Below are 20436 nucleotides of genomic sequence, written 5' to 3'. Positions count from 1 at the left end.
AGGGTTGAGATAAGGTAAGAATGGGATTATTTTAAATGAGTTTTTTTCCTTGTATTTTATAATTACAAATCTATTATTTGAAATGTGTCAAGGATTTAAAAAGAGAATCTTTTTAAGAATATTCTCTGTTCCAAAAGAGAATTAAAACTTTTTGCATACAAATTCCAGAGAGCATGTTTGCTGTAAAATAGATGAAAATTTTAGGATTTATTTTCTCATCTGATTGTTAGGTTTTCTTATAGATTTTTTAACATGGCAAGGTATACTAATGTTAAATTCATTTGCTTGGATGGAATATAAGAATAGTCTTTGATGTTATATTTTGCATTCAAATAGGATTATTTTTCAATAGTTACTAACAATGCAATATAAAGTAAAATTCATTTGAATCAAATTTCCTCTAACACATAATCATAATTAAATCAAACAACTTCATATAACATCATTATATATAATTACAATTGATCATTTGTAGATGAAATGAATTTTCATGAGTACAAGGAATGTTGTAAGAAATGAATTGTTTTTTTTTTCTAAACATAAGTGGGATAGCCACTACATATATATTTTATTAAAAACCTGATTCAAAGATTCAATCGGGAAAGAATCAGAGAAGAAAACCCAATATCATTGCCATTACAATATAAATTAGCAATGAATTGTGAAACACTACATTTTTGCATTCATTCTAACCAATCTATTTTCAAGGGATTTACCATGAAATCCATTTAATAAGTTATCATTTCTACTATTAAATTTTATACATTAGGATCATATTTTCTGAGGAGAAGTCCCCATAACAATGGACTCAAGAACACCAAAAAACTTTGAATCCAATTTTGCTCCATATCAAGGTATCAACTAAGCAAACTTCAAATTTACATAAAGATAACCATGTAGAACCAAAATTGACTAGGTGACAATCAAATTCAATCACATTGACACACTTAACAACTAATGCTAGCCAAGGCTTGAATAACAGGTTCTATATTGAACCAAGACTATGGAGAAGGTGGATTTTTTCTAGGGTAGGAGATGTCAATCACAAACATCAAAACATATGCCTCTTCTGAGACTAATAATCACAAAGAACTTTTGTTCTTTCTCTCCTTATCTCTCCAAACAAAAATTGGGTTGTATTGACAAGTAAGGGCCCATAACACCTTACTTTCTCCCTCTCATCATCATGAGGAGGGACTCTGCACTGACCCAAAGTCCAATTAAGCCCCTCCTCCCATACATGGCCATTTTTGCCCTATTTGAGGGTGAACAATTCCATCACCCTTAATAGTTTCTCCCACAAAACAAAATGGAAAACATGAAAAGAAAGGAACTAGAAAACCCACAAATAACTCATCCCTCACATGTTACAACATAAACACGAAGTACACACATGCAAGAGATCTACATAAGCAAACAAGGAACAATGCATGAAGAACAAGGCCATGAAGAATCCTACCTTAACAAAGGTTATGGGAATGGAGTTTTTGAGATGAGCTAATCCTTCTTCCTCCTAAATTCTAAGCTTAACTTTCTCTAAATGTAGAGAATGGGTGAACACCCTTCAACCCTCAAAATGGCAACTAAATAGGCTTCTAAACTTACCCATCTAAAATGACAATAACTCCAGACTTGACTTAAGCCTTCTAAGATCTTCCCACTTGATCCTACCATTAAGATAATTTTTTAGGAGAAGTGTAAACTTAGAAAACTCATGGAGATGTTCAATTTTCGTACTAAAGGAAAAATGAGATATTTAAGGGGTCATAAAATTCAATAGAATGATCTAGAAGGGTGGAAAATGTCCAACCCACACACACACCCCTTAGGCACTTGGATTGAATTAATCTTGACCTCTAGGATCATTTTAGGACCTATATAATTGGCTTGAAATATTTTATCTTTTAAAACCTTAAGAATGACTCCTTCTACTAAACCCTAATTAGGGTAATTACCCTAGCTTACCAACTAATTAATCTTAGATTACTAACTTAATCAATCTTTGGGTAATGGGTTACTTTGGTAACCCTAATTAATAGGCTAATACACATATATGTATTATGAGTGTCAAGTGACACCATAAGATTCACTATTATGTAACAATCAACACTTTACAAAATACAAAATGATGCACACATTCAGATTATGATAAAAAATAAAATGCTAGACAACAAGGTTCGAATCAAAAAATTTGATTCAACCTTAGCCTTACAGTTTGCACATAGTGTCAATTACCGATTCTCTGATAGATTCCATGGTTAATAATCCTGCACACTCAATTTTCACATCAGTAGTTCAATAACATCATATTCATATATTTAAACTAATTTGCATAATCAAATTGATCAAAGCATCAAAATTTCATTTAAATTACCTTTATCTCATTTTTGCACACATATTTAATCATTATAAATTACATAATTAAACTATTTAACATATTCATAATCCTGAATTCATTTACTGTAATACACCATCATTATGCATGCTTATAAAACATCAAATAACATGATTAAGCATTTTTAAAGTAAAGCATCACAGACATAAAATAATATAATAATCTCCAGTCCATAAGATAATGTCTCAACATATTGAGTCATAATGTGTCAAAATAAGATGTATCAAATGTATTATGATGGATCGGGGCGAGGCTTCACATCCTCCCCCACTAGGCATGAACTTTCTCTTGGAGTTCATAAAAAAGGTATGGGTACTGAGATCTCATATGTGTTGCATCCTCCCATGAAGTTGTGATCTCATCATAACAATCCCCTGGACCCTAACCTAATTTGTTTCTCAGCCTCAAAGAGCGAAGGTCCATCGAGCAATAATATATATAGGCTCCAATGCTAACTGCCCATCCAACTCCACCTATAAGGCATCCCAATCTATAATGTGAGGCTCATCATATATATATCCTCTAAGTATAGAAATATGGAACACATCATGGATTAGTGACAAGCTAGGTGGCAAGGCTAGATAGTAAGTAACTGATCCTATCCTCTCTAGGGTCTCGAATGGTCCAACGAATCGAGGTGCCAACTTAGAGCCCTTTCCTAATCAAATCAAACTCTTGTGTGGTTGCACTCTCAAGAAGACTCTATCTCCAATCTTATACTCTTGATCAATCCTCTTCGCATCAACATACTTCTTCTACCTATCTTGTGCCTCTCTATGGCGCTGTCTAATTAGGGTCACCTGTTGCTCCATCTCTTTGACTATCTGAGGACCAATAGATACTCTATCCTCGATCCTATCCCAACTCGAGGGTGTTCTACAAGGTCTTCCATAAAAGGCCTCATAAGGTGGCATACCTATAGAGGAATGGTGCCTATTGTTATAGGCAAACTCGACAAGATGTAAGTATTCCTCCAATTTGACCTAATGGTCCATCACGTACATACACAACATGTCCTCCAATACCTAATTTACTCTGTCAATTTGACCTTCGGTATGAGGATGGTACGATGTACTGAAATTGAGCCTAGTGCCCAATGATGCCTACAACCCTCTCCAAAAGGATGAATTGAACAATGAGTCTCTATTAGAGATGATCTTACGGGGAATGCCATGAAGTCTGATAATGTCCTGCAAAAACACTTGATCTATGTCTCGTGTTGTGCATATAGTATGCATGGGTGAGAAGTGGGAAACCTTGGTAAATGTGTCAAGCATCACCAAAATGGCATTATGGTTGCGAGAAGACATGGGAAGACCAACGATAAAATCCATAGATATAGTATCCCACTTCCACTCTGGAATCTCATGAGGCTGAGGGAGCCCACCAAGATGACGATGTTTTGCCTTCACCCTCTAACACTCGAGGCATCTCACAATAATGCTAGCAATCTATGCTCTTATGCATGGCCAATGATATAATTGTCTTAGATCTTCATGTATCTTCTTAACACCAGGGTGTGCTACATTAGGTACTCTGTGAACCTCAAGTACAATGAGCTTGCACAAACCCCCCATAGAAGGTACATAAATATGTCCTCTATGACACAAAAGTCCATTGGACTCCAATGTATACTCTAAGTACTTCCCTTCTAAGGGTCTCTGAGAATGCACCAACTGACTAATTTATAAATCTCATCTTCTAGTAAATGATGTAGGATATGTTCTCTCAAATCAGTGCAAGTGGTCACAAATGAAAGCTCATGATACCTTCTACTTAAGGCATCTACTACCACATTCTCCTTTCCCTGGATGTAATGAACATCAAAATTTTACTCACAAAGGAACTCCATCCACCTTCTTTGCCTAGCATTAAGGTTCGACTGTAAATATGTACTGCAAGCTCTGATGGTCAAAATGAAGCTCGAATTTGTGACCTAGAAGGAAGTTTTGCCACCTCACTAAAGCATGAACAAATGTTGCAAGATCTAGGTCATGAGTAGGGTAATTCAATTCATGAGTCTTCAACTTCCTATAATAGTAAGAAATAGGTCGTCCATCCTGCATAAGGATTGCCCCTATATCATCCAAAGATGCATTTGTGCACTCCAAAAAATCCACAGAAGGATCCAGCACTATAAGGATCAATGCACTTGTGAGGGCTCTCTTGAGCTCTTGGAAATATCTCTCACACTTCTTTGCCCACTCATACTTCTTCCCCTTTCTCTAATGAGATGTGATCAGGTGTGCCAATCTAGAGAATCTCACAATGAAGCATCGGCAATATCTTGCTAGTCCCATAAAACTTCTCACCTTTGTGACACTAGTGGGTGCTGGCCAATCCATGATGACCCTAATCTTTGATGGATCCATTGAGACTCCTTCGCTTGATATAACATGACCCAAATAATGTATCTTAGGTCTATAGATTGTACACTTCAACAAGCTACCATACAACTGATTCTCTCTCAACTTCTACAACACTTGTCTTAGGTGCTCTTCCTACTCCTCCTCATTATGAGAATAAATCAAAATATCATATAGGAATACGACTACAAACTTATCCAAAAGGTACAAAATACTCCATTTATGAGGCTCATGAATATAAGTTGAGCATTCATGAGGCCAAATGGTACCATGGTGAACTTGTAGTGACTGTACCTTGTACGAAATACAATCTTTTGGATATCACTCTCCACAATCCTCAACTAATGATAACCTAACTTCAGATCTATCTTTGAGAATACTTGGGCACCCTGTAATTGATTGAAGAGATCATCAATCCTGGGAAGTGGGTATCAATTCTTAATGGTTACTTCGTTCAACTGCCGATAATCAATGCACAACCTAAGTGATCCATCCTTCTTCTTTATGAAGAACACTGATGCACCCCAAGGTAACATGCTAGGTTGAATATGCCCTTTCTCTAAGAGTTCCTCTAGCTAAGTCTTTAACTCACGAAGCTCATGAGTAGTTATCCTATAAGGTGCTCTCAATACTGGCTCGACTCCTAGCACAAGATCTATGTAAAAATCCATTGCTCTAGGTAGAGGCATACCAGGGAGTTATGAAGGAAAAACATTTGCAAACTCTTTTAGAATGGGAAAATCATCGAGGGATGGCTCTCCCTTTAAATCCTCATCTTTTTCACTAATGGTGATAGAGAACAACCGATATCCCTTTCACATGCATCGTCTAAGCTGCATAGCAAAAATCATATGAAGATATACTAGTCTCTTTGCTTTGAAGATCACTCTAGAAATCTCATATTCATCCACACATTCTACTCTTTTTTGTTGAAAATCCATCTTGGCACTGTAGGCATAAAGCCAATCCATGCCAAGGACAACATCATAAGAACCTAGAGTGGTAATGCATAGATTAGACACCATGGTCATGTCTCCAATATGGATCTAGCAATTTTCTACCATGGAACTAACTGACACTTTGGCTCTTGAGGCCAACTCTACTTCCCAACTAAGATCCTGTCTAACTGCCACTAGCTCACAAAGCTCCACTATATATGGAGATATAAAGGAGTCAGTAGCTCTAGAATCAAATAAAATAACAACCATACTACCTTGTACTATACCTATGGCCTCGATAACTATGACCTGATGCTCAGCCTAGTGGTTGTCAACTGCTATAAATACTATGTGGGATCTACCCATATCACCAATTGCAGGCTCAGAGGTAGCCCCTCTCTAACCACCGACTGACTATCACTATAGACACTCTCTAGCTAGATGACCTATCCCACCACAAGTTTAGCACGGTCCTCGAGTATAAACTTGTACACCTTGTGATCTAGACTATTGTGGACCCCCATACCTACTAGGTCCACTGTATCCATCCCTAGAAGATTGTTGAGTCTTCACTAATTAAGACTATGGGGCTTGTGCCTTTTGATCCTATTTAGGGCCTTGTGATTACCACAACTTGGGCTTAGAGCCATGATAACCCTATGATGGTTTCTGCTATTATTGGGACTATTGGCCCTTAGAAGACCTTCCTAAACTGTTATGATTCCCCTTCGAAGGGGGTTTCTATTGTCCTGACTGCTGGGTAGAGTTTTGGTTTTGAGACCAATCTCAAGACTCTTGTCTATCCTAAGAGTTCCTCAACAACTAGTGTTATCTCAACTACCTATCTGAAAGTAGTAGGGAAAGCCAAGCAAACTGCACCCTAAAGTGAGAAATTTAGGCCCATGATAAAATGGTGGATCCATAGTTTCTCATCCTTCATATATTCCATAAAGAAGGAGCTTGAGAAATTGACTCTCATACTGGGTTACTGTGAGGCCCCTCTACTATAGAGAATGGAACTCCTCTATCTACTTCTATTTGAAGTGCTCAGAAAGGTACCTCTCTCAAAATCTAGCCAAAAATGTCTCCCATGTGAGGGTGTCAATCCTCACTCCTCCTATAGATTCCTCCTATTGCAACTAGATGGAAACATGCTCCCTTAGTAGATGAATTTCTATTTGTGCCTTTAGATTACTCCCATAAGGATGTAATCCAAGACACCACTATAGGTTTTGTAACCAAGCCTCTGCTACTGCCGTGTCAATGGAACTGAGAAAAAATGTTAGATGGAGTTGTATCAACTCCCTAATCTCATCTCCTACATGTCTTGGAGCTATATTGGGTGGTGGTCCTAATTGATGTACTAACTCACCCTCATGATCGCCCTGTCCCTCAACTTGCCTCAGCGGGAGACTCCTACTCCTCTCTCTTTCATCTACCCTGCCTCATCTAGGTACCTGTGCTTCCCCTTCAAGAATCTACTACTTGACCTATACTATGGGTGGTAGCCTCTACTGGACTACTCTAATTAGGGTTTGGAGGGCATCCAAAACATCCTGATTAGGGTTCTATGGTGGTGGTACATCCTCCTATTCTGCTCCAACACCTACAGCTCTACGACCTCTGCCTCATTGGTTGTTTCGTGTGATAGGAGGCATCCTACAAAAATTAAAGTTTAGATAAGTTGAAATGTAATGGTTTTAGGCTCCTAGTGTTGAAACACGACTCTAATACCAAAATGGCATGCCCAAAATATCGGGGCAAAAACATGATTTTTAAAATTTTTTATTAATCCACTATGTTATTACATGTTACTCGAATAGGTTATGGAAAGTTTCCATAGTTCCTAAAATTGACTTAATATGTTCGACTAAGACACACAAGACACATTAGGTTTTTCTAACCTTTGGTTTCATATTTCATTTCCTGTGCCAGTTTAATCTCCTAGTTGAACAAAGTTTCATCATTTTAGAAAATTTGCCTAATTACCTTAATACTTTGTTTCCATTATTAAAAAAAAACATTTAAACTACTTAAAATCATCAAGTATTCCCAACTAAGGCCTACTAAGGTACGATTAGCTTTCACCATACCTATAAACTTAAACTATGTGTTACATATACAACTTTTTAACAATATGGATTTATCTTAGGTCAAGCCTTGGAGAGTGATACCATCCCTAAATAGAAACCTGCCAAAGTGAGCTAAAGAACTATTACCAATTTTTAGTAGAAGAAGGAATCTTATATCATTAGATGTAAGAATTTATCATATAATTATAAAATTTGCATCTAGAGATCCTCATCTCTCAAACTATTGTGGAGAAAATATATCTGATAATAAATTGAAAAGGCCATAAAGATTCCTCACCTAATTTAACTATTCAGCCTAAATCAAACCAATTACCTCATTATTTCATTTATTACATACATATGCCATTTAGGATCAATACTTGTTTGCTAATAAAATGGTGATAGCTTCTCTATCTTTCTTCTTATGCCTTCCACATAAAAGAGTTTGTTTAGTCTACTAACTGTAAAAGAGTCCTATTGTTATTCTGTTTCCAAAGTGTTCAATTTAGCTAATGGAAATCTATTAGTATCCACATTGTAAATTTAGATCATATTCTCCTGACAAATATTGAAGTAAAATCTAATAATAAGAAAACATAACAATCTTATTAAATGATAAAGGAAAGCTTAATCACCATTTAACATTGAAACCTAATGGATTGTTGTTTGTGCTCATAGTCAAGCACATTGAATTTGGGGCTATCATGTTTATTATATCTAGGCCACATATTGTCCTCTAAAATAATTATCTAATAGTTGTTTATATTGTTAAATGATAATTTTAATTTAGTTTATGAAGATATTTTTTATCATTGGACAATAATAGTTTGTTATTTGATTTAGTAGATCTTGGTAAGGGGTGCTTTGTAATACTTATTAAATATTAAACATGAGATTTAATATTTATTAATATTTCATTCATGATTAACAAAATTAGTGTGGGTAAAGAAAATTGAGATTATGTTTGTATATATGTAAATAAATGGATAATATTAGAGAATTATTAACTTGTTGAAGTGCATGTGACATTTTATATGGATAGTGAGACTTTTCATTAAAAAAATTTAGATATGTACACATGAATTCTTATGTACACACAAATATAGTCAAATAGTTTTGATTTAAAAGAGTTAATATTTGTAAAAGAGGAATCATTAGAATATTCAACATTTATGAATGATATCTATAATCGGGAAGATGTGACATCATTATTTCATATTAAAATATTAAATGACATTTTATATGTATTAGTGGATCTATCATTTAAATACTTATTCAACTAAACAATTATATTTGCATAAGTTTATATGAACACATCTTTGTTCAAGTTGTACTTTGGTAGTTAAAATGATTGTTTTGGTAAACCGATCTTGTAGATCAAGTGAAAAAATGACTTTCAAAAAGAGGTGGGTCAAAAGGATAAGCCCAATGAATCAAAGTAGATGGTAAGATTTTGAAATTCAAATTTGAACTTCCAAATGATCATTGGATAGGGAACTAATATAAGATTAAGGCAAGGAGTGTAAGAGTTGACATTAGCAACATGTCATGGTTACTCTCAAATCTCTAGGATGGCAATGTTACTCTCAAGTCTCAGTTGCTATTCCATCTCCAGGAAAGTAGGTTCTCAATCTCTATGAGGGACTGGTGTCCTTTCCAGACATATTGGCATTGATGGTCAAGAATATGAGCATTGGGTGTTTAACCTTCCACTAATGGATTTATCATCATTTCCATTGCGGTCTCCATTTGTTCTACCCTCTATCAATTTTGACAATGCCTCATCTATGAATTGTTGTCATTGTTCCCTATTCGTTGGGAAAAGAAGAATTTTAAACTAGTACATAAATCTTTCTACTAATCAATCTAGACTTGGAAATAATTGAAGGACAAGTTCCCATTAATGTTTAGATTGCCTATAACTCCAAGTATATTATATAGGCAATTCAAAGAGATAAGGAGATAAAAATGTAAACCGATCTTAGACTTTCCTAAATTGATCTTTTAGTGTAACAATTTGCTTGTCGTGGTTTTGTTAGGTTAATTTAGGGTTGTCAAGTTGACCCTTAGGGATTGTGATCCAAAGGCTTTGGATTTTAATTTCTATGTGAACTAATATTTGTATCAATAAAATTGTGGTAAGTTAAATTAAACCCTTGATACTTCTATAAATAATTACTTTCAAATATTAACAATGTTGAATCTTCAAAAACTAACCTACAACTTCATATCCACAATGTGCAAAGTCTATGCTATTAAGTTCTCTCAGATTATGAAATGAGACTACTACAAGGTGCATTGTAGAATGAAAGATTTAGAGAGAGATAGTGCAATAGAAATGAAAAATCCTCAAGAACTCCATGAATGCATGCATGCAATAATGTGATTTTTTAAATCTAAAATGAAATATTAAACTAGAAAATGACTAATCACAACCATCCTAGGTTAAACTAGATTATTTAATCTAACATCTAGATTATTTGGTTTAACATACAATATAAAAAGAAACTGGATGAATATATAAAGATAAGAATGCAAGAAATCAAAATGATAACATAACAATAGAAAACTTCTAAGGTCCTTTAAACTAAGGCACAAGACTAAATTTATAGATGTGAGCAGATCAAATGAATGATTCAGATAGAAAGATGAGTAATGATGGAGATGTTTCCATTTGTGATTGGTATGCTCTTGGCTTTGGAAGTTTCCAAAGCGTTGTGCACTTAGAGTTGAGGTCATTTATTTTATTTTATTTTAGAAATTGAATTTGTGTATGCACATTAAAAGGGGCCTTTTGATTATTTAATTAAAAGGGAAAGATTCTTTTAATTAAATAGGACTTAAGACAAAGTGATCGAACTTTAGGATAAAATTGATTTAATGATTAGATGATGTATTTAATTATACAAAAGTGAATTTAATGCATAATAGGGTCTAATATTGATTAAATTTGATTATTTCAAAACAAGAGTACTTAGTTTACTAGACCAAAATTAGGTGATTATATTTACCCCTCTTTGAGTCATTGTATGAGTCAAGCATTGCGTCAAAGAGTATATTGATGTCGAACAACTATTTTGAAGTGATGAATTATCTGAATTGGATTGAATGAAGCCTGGTGAGATTTTTAGGAAATTGGTTTTGAACTTGTTCGAACAAATCTCAACAAGTTTGATAGGAAACCATTTTTGAACTTAATTTAACAAAAATTAGCTACACCAATTATGATCTTGATTAAAAGAAGCCTCAATACGCAACTTGATGTGAGTGATGAAATTGAACATTGGGACTAGTTTTGATTGACTAGGCATTATCAAACTAATGTGGTGTGATTTGACTAATATGCCTATTTAGATTAAGTACCCAACCTGAGAAATTCTATGCGAAGCGATGAAGTCACTCATGGAGAAGACTAAATAATCTCAACTTGATGTGGTTCGATGGAGCTAAGATTCCCCTAGCAATGGCATCCTAACTATTTTTGGAGATAGAATATTCCTTCCCCGTCAAGATCAAAATTGAAATGAATTTGAAGAGGTGTAGAAATGAGATAGATTTAATTAAATTAAGTTTATCTTTGACTACTAGCACAATTTTGACCACTTGGTGATAAACATTTACCTCAGTTTGACCAAGTTTGACAAGTGATGACTAGAATTATTTAGAAATGATATATAGTTAAATTGGATGATTTTGAGGAAATTTGATTGATATTACATCATTTAGTGTGATGTAGAAGGGCAATCAACTATTTTTGACTAAAAGTGTTGACTAGCAAGATGATTTTGAATTTTGATTTCAATCCCAAAAATGGATTAAATTGGCTAGGGGTGCAAATTTCACACCAATCAGAGACTGATGAGAATTAGGTCAAATTACTACATAAGGGGCCTGAAGGGTCACTTTCAAATTATTTGTTCATTTTCCATTTGAGAGTTTAGAGCCTTTTCATAGAGAAAAATGCATATTTTTGTCTAGTCACACTAATTTGAGCACTCAAGGAGGTATAATCAACCTCAGAAATATAACACACTAGTAAGTAATCCAATTTTAAGCCAAATTTTGTCACTTCTCAAGCATTTTTTAATCAATTTAGGGCTATTTTTAACATTTAGTTGTGTGATATTTGAGTTGTATCACATGACTTTGACGCTTCTATCATACAATACAACTCCAAACTATATTGTATGGTATGGTAGACCTAGTGTTTATCATATGATACATACCCATCTATCACACCATCTGGTAAGATGTATCACAAAAACATATAGTAGTGTGCCCCTTTATGAAGTTTATCATACAAAATACATGTACCACATGGTCTTTTATGTATTTTTACAATTCATCTTCTTGTGAGATTCATTTCTTGTTTGATATCAGTGCCTTGTAGATATGATATGACGCTTTTGGATACCTTGTTTGTTGAGATCTAATGCATTTTTTATTTGTTCTTTTTGCATACAAATACACTTTATTGGTTTGCACATTTCGTGCCCCTATCCAACAAGGTTAAAGCTAGTTTGATATTTAGATGGCTAGGATAAAGTTGTCATTGATACCTTGGGCCTTGGAAAGCTATTGCAGCTTATGAATACCTATGTATACCTCATATTATTGACAACATTAGCATAGTGCATCCACTTTGGGCATAATACCTTTCATTTTCCTACCAAAGAGGTTATTGTCACATTAGAGGATGTGTATCGCACTCTTCGAATTATCTACACTAGTGATTTGGCAAGTAGTAGCTTTGATGCAAGGTCATTGACTTGTTATTGATATTATGCATTTTACTAATGTTTATCATTGTATTTGCAAGTGTACTTTGATCAAACTCCCATAGAGGGTATTATAATGATGAGGGAGATATTTGTATATAACTCCATCTTAGGGATTCATATTACTTGTTAGTATATGATGACTCATTACAAGCTAGATTACCCCCTTCCTTGTGTATTGGCCTCATTGATCAACTATGTTCAAGGAGTTTATTAGAGTTGGTAGGGATTCTTGTGTAGATAGGGTGGATTACTATGGGATATTTGGCATGGACACACCATTTTTCTTGGAGTCCCACAGTTCTCTGTGACCTTTACCAAGAACTTCATGATATAGTTATCTAGGAAGTAGAGTTGGTCTACTGGTATGCTAGTAGTGTAAATATAGATCCATGAGCATATTTCAATTACACGACTAGTTTTGAGCACACCCTAGCTGACTAGGATATCCTATGTATATTGATATATTAGTTACTTGCACTAGCCCCATTAAGGGAATACTTTATATTGGAGATAAAATTTTGATAACTTCATTTCCACTATTTGGAGGTCATATGTACAATGTGATAGATGGGGAGGGATTGAAGAGGAGCTCTCCTATATGCTTTATAGTAGACTATTGTTTGATTAGACGATGAGCCTAGTTAAGAGATTATGTATCACTAAGGTTTGGAGATAGTTTAGCTACTAGCAAGGGGCTTAGTACAGAGTTTGTGGATTATGCTTAGTATCTAGGGGAGGATGACCTAGGTTAGGGTCCTAAACTATCTTTTGATGAGTGCCTCTAAGAAATGCAACCCATTCAGTGGGATTTTATACTAGATGTTTTGGATGTTGGGATGATGGAGGAGTACCATTGGTATTTGCAAGCACGTCCCTTTCCTTGATTTATAGATCCAACAAAGAATGTACCCCAAGTTGGAGGGTGGAAGCAAAGGAGGTGGATGTGAAGGTGGAGGTAGTAGAAGCAATGGTATAGGGAGATCACTTGCACCACAATTGGGAGGGACACCTAGATCCAACAACAATAGGGCTCCAATGTTAGGGTAGCAAAGGAGTCAAAAATAGATGGGTACTCTGAGGTCTATGGGTATAGATATGGTTATGGATGAGGATGACCCTAAGGAGGATTGTCTACTTTGATGTTGGGTAGATAGATGCATGTGAAAATAGAGGGTTGAGGAGCATCCTAGAGGACAATTAGAGAAGAGAACACATGAACAACCTATAGAAGACACAATGAACTAGCTTAAGACAGAGGTGAGAGCTCTCCTACCAGAGTTGTAGCAAGCTATGACCATGATCATGATTAGTGGATTACGGATCTCACTTGAGAGAGGGGCCAATGAGATAAGGTGATGATGCATAAGCCAAAAGTTTGAGCATCACTATGCCTGAGTGACTTACTATTATGGATCTTATATTGAGTGGTGCCCCTGAGATAGAGAGTTCCTTGATATTCCCTGCAAACTATATAGTTAATAGGTGCAATGCCAACATTGATGCGAAGGCAAGTCCCTCTTCCTGATCTGCCTCCTATGATGGGGGAGGTATCTAATCATGAGGCTTCATTTGTATATTGTATGCAGGAAATTATCTTCATATCTAAATTTTGATCATGATGTACTCTTGATATATTTTATGTACTTGAGACATTTTTGTTGAGTTTTGAAATATCCAATTTTGGATCTCATTGTACCTTGAATTGATTATATTCATATGTATATGAGATTACTAGATTTGTGATGATATGTGAGTATTTGTGTACTTTGTCTCTTTTCTTAATAGTTGATGTGTGTATCACGGATGTATTTGATTTCTATACTTTTATTTTCTACATATGTGATGTCAATGTACGTAGTTTTCCTTTCCAGTACTATTTGATGTATGCATGCTTCTCATTATTGTAGTTATGGCACTTAGTGGCTTTGTTGTGATGTTTTTGAGATGATTTGAGAACTTACTATTTGAGTAGATAAATGTGATGATTATAATGACTAACCCCTTGCTTACAAGATGAAGGAGATCAAGTTTGAAGATTTGAGGATCAAGAGATGATGTGTGTAGTTGACTGCCAAGAAGTGATGAAGATCACATTTGTCTGATGAGATGGAGGCATACCTTACTTAGTTCATGCAAAATGAAAAGAATACAATGCAAGTCCTAGGATGAAATGCATATGAAGACTCCATGACTTGTCTCATTGATGTTTTAGTATCATTATCAAGCTTTATAGTGGGACATCGTGAAATCATACAACCGTCACTAGTCTCACTGTAACCATGATGGTATTAATATAATCTTTTATAAGATAAGATGTGGGAAACTAACATATGCATCGAGGCATAGATGTTGAGTTGACCTTGTTTGAGTTTCTAGTTAATTTTGCAAGATTACACTAGCATCGAAGCATACGCACCTAAATAACAATGAGGGTAATCTAGCACGAATAAATACATTAACAACAGTCAAGGAAATAATTAAAAATCACCTAAGCATCCAAATGAACTAGGTTGAGGTATATGCAATATTCTAATAATGATGGAGGCTCTTATCATTGACACCTGATGCATCAAACATATAGGATCATTGAAACCACACCCACAAGTAGAATTCAAAGAAAATATCATGCCCCATGCCCCTAGTCCTTTAGTCAAATGACATCCTAGAGAGACTAAGGAGGGAACATAACAGAAAATCAATAAATAATAGAGAGTACATAAATAAAATTCATAATCCATCTTCTTATGAAGGAAGCATGATTAGTCAACTTAATCACTTTATTTTAATTATTTGTGTCAAGGTCATCGTTAGTGTTTTAGAAACTTGTTCTTACTAGCAGGTAGATAAATAGGTAGTGTTGAAAGATATACTTGGTTGTTGTTGATATGGTTGTTCAAGATAGTTTGTTTGGTAAGTGTTGAGAAACATTGATGTTCCAAGGTGAGTATTAAGCAAAACTAGTTGGTGTGGTGTTGAGAAACACATGTTTTGTCTGGATACACATGTGGTATGGAATTGCACTCCTAGGCAAGACTTAGACGAAGACCTATTCCAAACTATGAAGATGTTACAAAAGTCATTTAGGTCATAACTAAAGGTGCAAGTTGATAGATGAAGTGTAGATTTTACAATTGGCACCTATTTACTAGGTTTTCACCACTTGGTCGGACTACTATTTTTGCTACCAAGATGCATGTCTACTAGGTTTTTGCCAAGGTGTTTTTTTTGTTTTTTCAGATTTCTTACTCTTTTTTGTTTTTTCTTTTCTAATTTTTTTTTCTTTTGGGTTTTTTGAGCTTTTAAATTTTTTTTGGATACATCAAAGTATCTATTTGCTATCTTTTTACTATGATGATCATTTGTTTAGGACCGTTTTTTATTTTTTTGGTATTTTCTCATAATAGATATGATATACAAGAACCCTGTATGAAGAATGTCAAGCGTATAATTTCTTCAAATGGATGTTGTTGATAGGTTCTGAGAGCTTTTCTCCCTTGGTGTTGAGAATTGATAGGATGAAAAGATAAATGAAGTTGTGATGATGTAGGGACCTATCCAATTAGGTTTGAGCTTCCCCTTTTGTGCATGGCTCTATTGATTTTTTGGATTCTCTTATAGTACAAAATTACCAACCTCGAAGAATCTATGGTGTACTTTCTTATTGTATCCTTTAACATCCTTTTATGATAGACCCATAGGTGGTCAAATGCAACTTGTCTACATTCATTCAATAGTGATCGTTCTTAGATGCAAGATATGCAATAATTGTCATCTGCCACAAGCCCTTTCTAGGAGACTTATAGACAAGGGCTAATTGAGTAATTTCTATGGGTGTTATGATGCTTTTTCTATAAGCCCATAGAGCAAGGTTGAGTTGTAGATGCTACTCTCTTCAAGACTTATTGACTATTCTATGCAATATCTTCAAGATGGTCTTGTTGGAAGCTTTTCCTTTACTCTGAGGGTAGCGACCAATGTTGCTTAATTTTGAAGCACTTGCATAGATCTTTTAGGTCCTCATTTTTTAATTGTCCTCCATTGCTAGTAATGATGAAGGAAGGCATGTTGTAGCAACAAATGATGTAGTTCAAGATAAATATGGACACTTGCTTCCTAGTTGTTGTAGAGAGAGGGACAACTTCAACCTACTTCATAAAATACTTAATGGTTATGATGATAAACTTGTGTCCTTAAGAAGAAATAGGATAAATTAACCTACCATGTAAATTTCCCATTGCTAAACATGCTAGTGGATCATAAAAGGAATAAGCTCTCTAGATGGAGCATGTATCAAATTGCCATGCATTTGATATTGCTTGCAAGTTTTAGCATAATGAATTGTGTCCTTTTCCATGGTAAAGCAATCATAATAATCTCTAAGCCATTTTTGAGCAAATGTGAGACCATTTAAGTAAGACCGACACATGTCTTTGTGGACCTCAACTAATACATGCTCATACTTCTCTCATTCTAGAAACCTAAGCAAAGTATCATGTAGGCCTCTCCTAAATAAGTCACTAGAGATAATGGCGTATCGAGAGACATTTCAGAGGAGTTGATGTTTTTATTCTTGGAAATATTATTGGGAACTACTTGGTCGTGGAGGTAAGAGTAGATCTCAGCATATCTAGATGAATCATGGCCAATTATAGTGCAAATTATGTGAGAGTATGGGGAATTATAGTCAAGATATAATGCAGTTGTTCCGGTCGGAACTCATAGATAGACTCATGACCTTGTAGTTGTAGAAAAAATACTAAAGTAGTCATTACATTGATAACCTTGTTCTCATTTCTTGGAATTTTCTAGATGGTGACAAATACAAAGTATTTCTTATGATTATTTGTCATTGTTTTATAGGGCATCATCTTGTCATCCTTTGTTTTGTAGTCACCATTCATATGGTTGATAATGAGATGTGAGTTACAATAGACACGAAGCTTTGTGATCCTTCACTCCATAACCATTTTAATTACATTCTCCAAGGCCTCATATTTAGCAATGTTATTAGTACAAGGGAATGTAATTCATACACTTTTGGAATTGTGTATCCTTGAGGGGTGACAAAGATAACCCCTACACCTGATCTGTGTTGTGTATAGGATCCATCAAAGAAGAGCTTCCATGTGCACTTCATGACATACATTGTGGATGAGTCTAGAAACTCAATTTGCATGGGACTACCATCTTGTAGACGAAAGTCAGTCAGTTGATCTACATTGGCTTGTCCCTTGATAGCTTTGCAGATGACATACTTAATGCCAAATTCAGATAGGATCATCATCCATTGTGCAAGACAACTAGTCAAGGTCGCTTTGTTTAGTAGATATGTTAGTAGGTCGATTTTAGTCACCAATTGCATTATGTGTACCAACATGTAGTGTCACAGCTTCTAGGAGTGAATACAATTTCTAGGTAGGCTTTCTTGGTATTGTTGTAGTTGATCTTATGAGAAACCAACGTCCTATTGATGTAATAAATGATGTGTTCCTTCTTTTCCTTAATCTGTTGAGCTAGTGATGCCCCCATTGGAGTAGTTGCAGTTGATATATATAGGATGAGTGGTTTACCTAGAATAGGTGGCATTAATATCAAAGGATTCACTAGATACTCCTTGATTTGGTTTAGGCTCTTGTCATAATCTTTGTTCCATATGCATTTAGCTCCCATGTAATATATTTTGGTGAATAATTGAGCCTTATCACCCAACTTAGAGATGGATCATTATATAGAATGGAGTCACCCTTGTAGGATTCTCATATGGTTGATGTTTTTGGGAGGTGGTGTTTCCATAATTGCCTAGACTTTTTCCAAATCCACCTCAATACCCTTAGCTAATATGATATAACTGAGAAACTTTCCCAAAGTGACACCAAATGCACATTTCTTAGGATCCATACATAGTTTGAACTCTTACATGTGATCCGTGATTATACCTAGATCAGTGAGATGTATTTTTCATTTTCTAGGTTTTTCTAGTGTGTCATCAACATAGTCTTCCATTGTCTCGTGCATCATGTTGTCATGGCCCTCTGGTATGTAGCCCCAACATTCTTTAAACCAAATGACATCACATTTGAGCATACTATACCCCAAGCATAGGTAAATGTTGTCTTTTCCTAGTATTTAGGACTAGTCTTGTTTAAACCTTGAAAAACCATCCACATTTCATAGGCTACAGTCATATCCACTTGCATATTAATGTTTGGCAATGTAAAGTCATCCTTAGTGAAAGCTTTATTTCAGTCCATGAAATCAGTAAACATCATGATAGACTTGTCATTCTTGGAGATAAGGACAATATTAGATATCCATTCAACATAGTCAATGGCTCAAATAAACCTTGCTTGTAGGAGTTCCTCAAGTTTCACTAATAGAGCCACATGGGATACATCTTTGAAGCTTCTATTTGACCAATTTAACTCTTAATGCTATAGAAAGATGATACATAAGTAGATTTGTGGGCATACCTGGCATGTCTAAGTAGATATAGTCAAAATCAATCTTTTTCTCAATAAAGAACTCAATGAACTACTTCTTTTCCTCCCTAAATAATGATTCAATTAGGTGAATGATATGAGGCACTTCCTCTATTATGATGTTTACTTCATGTGTAGGTTTGATGAGAACTGATGAACTACCTTAAAAGTGATTGGGCAAGCTACCTATAAGGAAACTTGTAGCCAATAAAACTACAATTTCCACATAGCCCATAATAGATCTAAAAAAAATAAGCACTTAAGCTCCACATGCAAGAGATAGACAACATGTTTGCATAACTGCCTCAAACCTCAAATACTGACTGATAGACTAATCAGTGAACTTTTTTATAAAGATGCTTTCATTGATGTCAAGGCACATGAAGGAACCGAGACTACTAGGAAGCAACAACTGACAAGGCACATTGATCTAGGATGTGCAACTCTAGTTCACAAGGGTGATCAAAGAACAATGAAGTATAAACCCAATAGAGACAATGACAAAGAAGATCCACTTAGATGGAAGTTGTTGGCCCCAATTGATACTGAAGGGGTGGGGTGGGGGGGAGGGTGTGAATTAGTACACACACTTTTATAAACTCTACCAGTTATTCTAATAATCTCTCCCACACTCTTGGTTACTATCTCTTGAACTACTAGAGAAATGATAAATATTATGCAGTAAAACCATACAATATTCCACACATAAGCATACATCAATGACACATATTTTTACGTGGAAACCCCTAGTGTGAGGGTGAAAATCACGATGGGAATAATGTACCCACTATCTTTTCCTTGCAAGAAAAAGGGTGCCATGTTAAAGACTCGCATCTGTTCCTTCTAAGAATGCATCCTATTATGAATGCCATTAACCTGTTAGGATTACAATAGCCTGCTAAGGCTACCTCACTAGAGGATTTAGATCTCTTTCTAAGAGACACCTTGTTAGAGGATTTCAAAGACTTCTTACAAGTTTGTCATGTTAAAAGGCTTACATTAGATGTAATGGTTAGAAAGCAAACTAATGTAGTAATCTAAATATATGACACACCTTGCATGGTAGATCCTCTATTATGTTCTCTTGATAATACTTTGATCTTCCTCTGCTACTCTAGCTTCGGTAAGCTTCCTCATTCTCTTTGCCCTTGTTTTTCCTTGTATGCTTAGCACTTGTTGTAGCTCCCTATTTGCAATTTCCTTCCTCTGATGGATTCTCTAGCTTTCATAGTCATGGAGACAATAATGTTCTTGGCTCTTTTTTTTTATAGTAATTTGTTTTACTTAAATTTTTTTTTGCCAACCTATCCAAAATATTTCAAGTGATCCTTAAATCACTTCCTTGGACTATGGACAAAAACCCTAATGTTATCCTGCTCAAACTACAATTTGAATTTCAAACTTC

This window comes from Cupressus sempervirens, chromosome 5 (assembly GCF_028749045.1).
Source record: "Cupressus sempervirens isolate cs-2001-9-10 chromosome 5, ASM2874904v1, whole genome shotgun sequence".
Classification (NCBI taxonomy): domain Eukaryota; kingdom Viridiplantae; phylum Streptophyta; class Pinopsida; order Cupressales; family Cupressaceae; genus Cupressus; species Cupressus sempervirens.
Note: the sequence above shows the minus strand (reverse complement) of the source record.